This window comes from Oncorhynchus masou, chromosome 13, assembly GCF_036934945.1.
Source record: "Oncorhynchus masou masou isolate Uvic2021 chromosome 13, UVic_Omas_1.1, whole genome shotgun sequence".
NCBI classification, from domain to species: Eukaryota; Metazoa; Chordata; class Actinopteri; order Salmoniformes; family Salmonidae; genus Oncorhynchus; species Oncorhynchus masou.
This window is the reverse complement of record NC_088224.1, coordinates 23,001,288-23,008,860: the sequence shown is the minus strand read 5'-3', so window position 1 is coordinate 23,008,860 and position 7,573 is coordinate 23,001,288.

The following is a 7,573-nucleotide window of genomic DNA, read 5'->3' as shown; positions in this document are numbered from 1 at the left end:
ATTTAGCACCATCATTCCTTCAATTCTGACCAGTTTCCCAGTCCCTGCCGATGGAAAAACATCCCCACTGTGGGGATGGTGTTCTTGGGGTGATGTGTTGGGTTTGCGCCAAACATAGTGTTTTCCTTGATGGCCAAAAAGCTCAATTTTAATCCCATCTGACCAGAGTACCTACTTCCATATGTTTGGGGAGTCTCCCACATGCCTTTTGGCAAACACCAAACATGTTTGCTTATCTTCTTCTTTAATCAATGGCTTTTTTCTGGCCACACTTCCGTAAAGCCCAGCTCTGTGCTGTGTACGACTTAAAGTGGTCCTATGGACAGATACTCCAATCTCCGCTGTGGAGCTTTGTAGCTAATTCAGGGTTATCTTTGGTCTCTTTGTTGCCTCTGATTAATGCCCTCATTGCCTGATCTGTGAGTTTTGGTGGGCAGCCCTCTCTTGGCAGTTTTGTTGTGGTGCCATGTTTTTTCCATTTTTTAATAATGGATATAATGGTAATGCTCCTTGGGATGTTCAGTTTCGGATATTTTTTATAACCCAACCCTGATCTGAACTTCTCCACAACTTTGTCCCTGATCTGTTTGCAGAGCTCCTTTGTCTTCATAGTGCCGCTTGCTTGGCGGTGCCCCTTGCTTAGTGATGTTGCATACTCTGGGGCCTTTCAGGACAGATGTGTATATATACTGAGATCATGTGACATATCATGTGACACTTAGATTGCACACAGGTGGACTTTATTTCACTAATTATGTAACTTCTGAAGGTAATTGGTTGCACCAGATCTTATTTAGGGGCTTTATAGCAAAGGGGCTGAATACATATGCATGCACCACTTTTACGTTTTTTATTTTTTTTATAATTTTTTGAAACAAGTTATTTTTTAAACTTCACTTAACCCATTTGGACTATTTTGTGTATGTCCATTACATGAAATCCAAATAAAAATCAATTTAAATTAGAGGTTGTAATGAAACAAAAACACCAAAGGGGGTGAATACTTTTGTATGGCACTGTATATGGAGATCAGTAGGAGGCAACATAGTGTTGGTCTATATGGAGATCAATAGGAGGCAACATAGTGTTGGTCTATATGGAGATCAATAGGAGACAACATAGTGTTGGTCAATGGAGATCATAGTAGTGTTGGTCTATATGGAGATCAATAGGAGGCAACATAGGAGATCAATAGGAGAACATAGTGTTGGTCTATATGGAGATCAATAGTGTTGGTCTATATGGAGATCAATAGGAGGCAACATAGTGTTGGTCTATATGGAGATCAATAGGAGGCAACATAGTGTTGGTCTATATGGAGATCAATAGGAGACAACATAGTGTTGGTCTATAGTGTTGAGATCAATAGGAGGCAACATAGTGTTGGTCTATATGGAGATCAATAGGAGACAAGGCAACATAGTGTTGGTCTATATGGAGATCAATAGGAGGCAACATAGTGTTGGTCTATATGGAGATCAATAGGAGGCAACATAGTGTTGGTCTATATGGAGTTGGTCTAATAGGAGTGTTGGTCTATATGGAGATCAATAGGAGATCAACATAGTGTTGGTCTATATGGAGATCAATAGGAGGCAACATAGTGTTGGTCTATATGGAGATCAATAGGAGACAACATAGTGTTGGTCTATATGGAGATCAATAGGAGGCAACATAGTGTTGGTCTATATGGAGATCAATAGGAGGCAACATAGTGTTGGTCTATATGGAGATCAATAGGAGGCAACATAGTAGTGTTGGTCTATATGGAGATCAATAGGAGGCAACATAGTGTTGGTCTATATGGAGATCAATAGGAGACAACATAGTGTTGGTCTATATGGAGATCAATAGGAGAACATAGTGTTGGTCTATATGGAGATCAATAGGAGGCAACATAGTGTTGGTCTATATGGAGATCAATAGGAGGCAACATAGTGTTGGTCTATATGGAGATCAATAGGAGGCAACATAGTGTTGGTCAATGGAGATCATAGTGTGTTGGTCTATATGGAGATCAATAGGAGACAACATAGTGTTGGTCTATATGGAGATCAATAGGAGACAACATAGTGTTGGTCTATATGGAGATCAATAGGAACATAGACAACATAGTGTTGGTCTATATGGAGATCAATAGGAGGCAACATAGTGGAGATCAATAGGTCTATATGGAGATCAATAGGAGACAACATAGTGTTGGTCTATATGGAGATCAATAGGAGACAACATAGTGTTGGTCTATATGGAGATCAATAGGAGACAACATAGTGTTGGTCTATATGGAGATCAATAGGAGGCAACATAGTGTTGGTCTATATGGAGATCAGTAGGAGGCAACATTGTCAGGATTTGGCCAGGGTTGTTCCGGGTTTTGGTCAGTAGATGCCCCCATTGTGCTTTTTGTCCTTATGTTTTTCCCTTGATCCCCATTAATTATTTGCACCTGTGCCTCGTTTGCTCTAATTGTATTTAAACCCTTAGTTTCCCTCAGTTCTGTGCTCTGTGTTTGTATGTTAGCACCCTGCCCTAGTGTTCTGTGTACTCTTGTCGATTCCGGGTGACGCTCTTGTGGTATTCTGTTTTTTTGTTTTTGCTTATTTTTTGTGAGTTTCTTTTGAGGCCTTTTTGTGCTTTTCCTACCACCTTTTGGATTTGCCATTTTTTGTATTTAAGGATTTTTTCTTTATTAAATACACCGTCTTAAGTACTGCTGTGTCTGCCTCATCTTCTGGGTTCTGCTGACTATTCGTGGCTCAGTTGGTTAAGTGACTGTTTCTCACTCCGGAGACCCAGGTTCGAAACCGGGTCCTGACAGAAACACAGAGCCAAAAATGAACCCAGAGGCAGCCAGTTCCCAGGACCTTTTTGCCACGCTGTCCCACCACCAGGAGACTGTCCAACGCCACGAAGCCGCCCTGGTTCAGCAAGAGGCCTTAATGGCTAGACATTCTCATCTTCTGTCAGAGATGCTGACTTCCATTAAGCAAATATCTGATCGACTTACCCCGGCAACAGTTCCCGTCCCAGTACCTCAGGTTCACGTACCCATGGCAGTTAACCCCCTGGCTGAACCTCGTCTTCCACCTCCCCAACGGTTCTCAGGTGATCCAAGTGCTTGTAAAGGGTTTCTCACTCAATGTTCTCTCTCCTTTGAGCTGCAACCCTCGTCGTTTCCCACCGACCGGTCTAAGATCGCATATATCATCACCCTGCTGTCGGAAAAAGCCCTGGCCTGGGCTACTGCTGTGTGGGATGCCCATAGTTCCTGCTGTGCCAGCTACTCTGCCTTTGCTGAGGAATTCAAACGAGTGTTTCAAGGCCCAAGCAGTGGTTCTGACTCAGCCAAACTGCTCCTGACTCTCCATCAAGGTTGGCGCAGCGTGACGGACTATGCCATCCAGTTCCGCACGGTGGCAGCAGCGAGTGGCTGGAACAACGAGGCGCTCACGGTGTGCTTTCTGAAAGGCCTTTCCGACACTATCCAAGATGAACTGGCCACTCGGGAACCACCGGACAATCTCGAGTCCCTGATCAAGTTGACCTCACGCATTGACCAGCGTCTGAGAGAGAGAAACTCAACCGTAGACCTCTAGCCCCTATCAGTCCCAGCTCCGAGTCCCCACCTTTATCATCGCTGGCTCCACCGGAACCCATGCAGATTGGACGCATCTCCCAGGCTGAGAGAGACCGCCGGATGAGGGAGCGACGCTGTCTATATTGCGGCAAACCGGGCCATTTCCGTTCCACGTGTCCCGGGCTCCAGGGAAACGCTCTGTCCCGTACAGACCGGGGGAACTGTAACGGGAAACATAACCTCCTCCCATCCGTCCAACTCCCGTCTGCTCATTCCAGTCACCCTCTCCTGGGACAACCACAAGCTTCACCTTCAAGCCTTGGTAGACTCTGGAGCCGCAGGTAACTTCATGGATGGTGTCTGGGCGAAGGAGAATGGCGTTCCCTCTGAACCTCTAAGTGACCCCATGAGGGTTACTACATTGGATGGAAGCCCTTTGGGATCTGGACTTGTCACTCATGTCACTACCTCCTTGCGACTTTCAGTTTCACAACACCAGGAATTGATGAACTTTCATTTGATCTCCTGTTCCGAGTTCCCTCTCGTCCTTGGATACCCCTGGCTTCACAGCCATAACCCTCACATCGACTGGTCTGTGGGCACTATCAAGCAGTGGGGTCCTACGTGCCAAGCTACTTGTATTTTCCAGAATTCCCCGAGTTCTACTCCCGAGTCTTTAGAATCCATCGACCTGACCCGAGTTCCCGAGTGTTACCATGACCTCAAACTGGTGTTTAGCAAACAGAGGGCCACCATGCTACCACCCCATAGACCTTACGATTGCCCCATCGACCTGTTTCCGGGCACTTGCCCCCCCAGGGGTCGGATCTTTTCCCTATCTCCACCCGAACGAGCTGCTATGGATACCTACATCAAGGACGCTCTGGAAGCAGGCCTCATGCGTCCATCCACCTCCCCGGCGGGAGCAGGGTTTTTCTTTGTGGCCAAGAAAGACGGTGGATTACGTCCTTGCATCGACTACCGGGGACTCAATGCCATAACCGTCCGTAACTGTTACCCGCTACCCCTTATGGCCACAGCCTTCGAGCTGCTCCAGGAAGCAGTTGTTTTCACTAAGCTTGACCTGCGGAACACATACCATCTTGTGCGGATCAGACCTGGTGACGAGTGGAAGACCGCTTTCAACACGCCTACTGGTCACTATGAATACTTGGTGATGCCCTTCGGCCTGACCAACGCCCCAGCGGTGTTCCAAGCGCTCATAAACGATGTGCTTAGGGATATGCTTAACATATTTGTGTTCGTTTACTTGGATGACATCCTCATCTTTTCGAGCTCCCTTCAAGAACACACTAAGCATGTCAGACAAGTACTCAAACGCCTCCTAGACAGCCATCTGTACGTTAAGCCGGAAAATGTGAATTCCATTCATCCCGAGTACAATTCCTGGGATTTGTAGTGGAACCCGGTCGAGTCCAAATGGACCCTAGGAAGGTAGGGGCGGTAGCGGATTGGCCCACCCCAAATCCGTTAAGGATGTTCAGCGTTTCCTGGGCTTCACAAACTTTTACCGCAAGTTCATCAAGAACTTCAGTTTGGTGGCAGCTCCTCTCTCAGCTTTAACCAAAGGTGGCAATGCAAGGTTTTTGTGGGGAAGAGAAGCTGAGACGGCCTTCCAAGGACTCAAGCAGCGCGTCCTCTCTGCTCCCATCCTGATACTACCGACTACGGATGAACCATTTGTGGTGGAGGTAGACGCATCAGAGGTTGGTGTTGGAGCTGTCCTGTCTCAGAGGGGTGAAGACAAGAAGCTTCATCCGTGCGCTTTCTTCTCACACCGGCTTACCCCGACTGAGAGGAACTACGATGTGGGGGATCGTGAACTCCTAGCGGTTAAGATGGCATTGAAGGAATGGAGACACTGGCTCGAGGGGGCTTCTCACCCGTTTCAAGTGCTTACGGACCACAAAAATCTGGAGTATATCCAGCAGGCGAAGCGATTGAATTCTAGACAAGCTAGATGGTCTCTTTTCTTCAATCGATTCCAGTTTATCCTCACCTATCGGCCCGGGTCGAAGAATCTCAAACCGGATGCCCTGTCCCGAGTCTACGCTCCTGCCATTCGAGATGACACGGACATGCCTGTCCTTCCTGCTGCTAAGATTGTGGCTCCGATCTCGTGGCAAGTTGAGGATACCGTGAGACGTGCTCAAGCTAGCGAACCGGACCCTAAAGGAGGCCCTGCCAATCGGTTGTTTGTCCCCAAGGCAGTGAGGACTCAGGTCCTTCTGTGGGGGCACTCCTCTCGCCTCACCTGTCATCCGGGCGTAGGTCGCACCTTGGAGTTCATCCAGCGTAAGTTCTGGTGGCCTACCATAAGAGAAGACGTTGCCACTTTCGTCAATGCCTGCCCCGTGTGCTGCCAGGGCAAATCTTCTCACCTCCGCCCTCAAGGACTCCTTCACCCTTTACCTGTTCCCCACAGACCCTGGTCCCATATCTCATTGGACTTTATTACTGGACTTCCTCCATCCCATGGCAATACTACTATCCTAGTCATAATCGACAGGTTTTCAAAGGCGGCCAGGTTCGTCCCTCTGACTAAGTTACCTTCTGCCAAGGAAACGGCTGAGTTGGTAATTAATCATGTGTTCCGAGTCTTCGGCATTCCTCAAGATGTGGTTTCTGACAGAGGTCCCCAGTTCGCCTCAAGGTTTTGGAAGGCCTTCTGCCAACTCATGGGGGCTTCTGCCAGTCTATCTTCAGGGTACCATCCGGAGTCCAACGGCCAAACAGAGAGGATGAATCAAGAGCTGGAAACCACCCTCCGATGTATGACTCGTGACAACCCGTCCACATGGTCATCCTTTATTGTTTGGGCCGAATACGCGCACAACACCTTGCGCTCCTCCTCCACTGGTATGTCCCCGCACGAGTGTCAGTTTGGCTATGCTCCTCCATTGTTCCCGGAACAGGAGGCAGAAGTCAGAGTGCCTTCAGCCTTGAAGTTCGTCAGACGCTGTCGGCTTATGTGGAGGAAGACCCGTCTTAATCTTATGCGTTCCTCACAGAGGTATCAACAACAAGCCAACAGACGTCGCCGTCCCGGGCCTACCCTGCGCCCCGGCCAGAGAGTCTGGCTCTCCACAAGAGACTTACCTCTACGGGTGGAGTCTCGCAAGCTGTCCCAAAAATACATCGGTCCCTTCAAGGTTGCCAGGAGAGTTAACCCAGTTTCTTATCGCCTACACTTACCCAGATCCCTTAAGATTAATCCCACATTTCATGTTTCATTGTTAAAACCTGTTGTTTTTTCTCCCCTTGTCCCGGCAGACAGACCTCCCCTCCGCCTCGTGTCATTGGAGGCCAGCCGGCTTATACCGTCCACCAGATACTGGATTCCCGCCGGGTGCAGCGGTCCTGGCAGTATCTGGTGGACTGGGAAGGCTACGGTCCTGAGGAGCGCTCCTGGGTTCCTGCCAAAGACATCCTGGACCCTGACCTCATTCGTCAGTTCAGGGTCCTCCACCCTGAGAGAGCTGGTAGGAACGTCAGGAGCCGTTCCTAGGGGGATTCTGTCAGGATTTGGCCAGGGTTGTTCCGGGTTTTGGTCAGTAGATGCCCCCATTGTGCTTTTTGTCCTTATGTTTTTCCCTTGATCCCCATTAATTATTTGCACCTGTGCCTCGTTTGCTCTAATTGTATTTAAACCCTTAGTTTCCCTCAGTTCTGTGCTCTGTGTTTGTATGTTAGCACCCTGCCCTAGTGTTCTGTGTACTCTTGTCGATTCCGGGTGACGCTCTTGTGGTATTCTGTTTTTTTGTTTTTGCTTATTTTTTGTGAGTTTCTTTTGAGGCATTTTTGTGCTTTTCCTACCACCTTTTGGATTTGCCATTTTTTGTATTTAAGGATTTTTTCTTTATTAAATACACCGTCTTAAGTACTGCTGTGTCTGCCTCATCTTCTGGGTTCTGCTGACTATTCGTGGCTCAGTTGGTTAAGTGACTGTTTCTCACTCCGGAGACCCAGGTTCGA